The following is a 387-nucleotide window of genomic DNA, read 5'->3' on the forward strand; positions in this document are numbered from 1 at the left end:
GGAAAGGGGGTGCCCCCCCAAACCCCTCCTATCCCGTCCATACCCTCCCGCTGCAGGTGGAGCATTCCCACCCCTCCTGGACGGGATGTACCTTGCAAGCTCCCCCTCTGTCTCCCCCAGCCCTCGCTGCCTGCACAGAAAGAGGGCCTGCGAAGGCGGGGGGGTGCAGAGGGACACCCCCCCCTTCGCCCCCCCAGCTCCCCCTCCGCCCGGCCGAGGTCCGCGCCTGCCCTCCCTCCTCAGCTGCAGCCTCACCACGCTGCTCAGCGTGTGCGGAGGGAAGAAGGGAGGGAGGGAGGGAGGGAGGAGGGAGGGGACCTCCCTGTCTGGCTCTATCTCCTCCGCTGCCTCTCACATGCTCCGGGAGGGCGATGCGGAGCCCAGCGT

This window comes from Chlamydotis macqueenii, chromosome 12 (assembly GCF_036417535.1).
Source record: "Chlamydotis macqueenii isolate bChlMac1 chromosome 12, bChlMac1.mat, whole genome shotgun sequence".
Lineage (NCBI taxonomy): Eukaryota > Metazoa > Chordata > Aves > Otidiformes > Otididae > Chlamydotis > Chlamydotis macqueenii.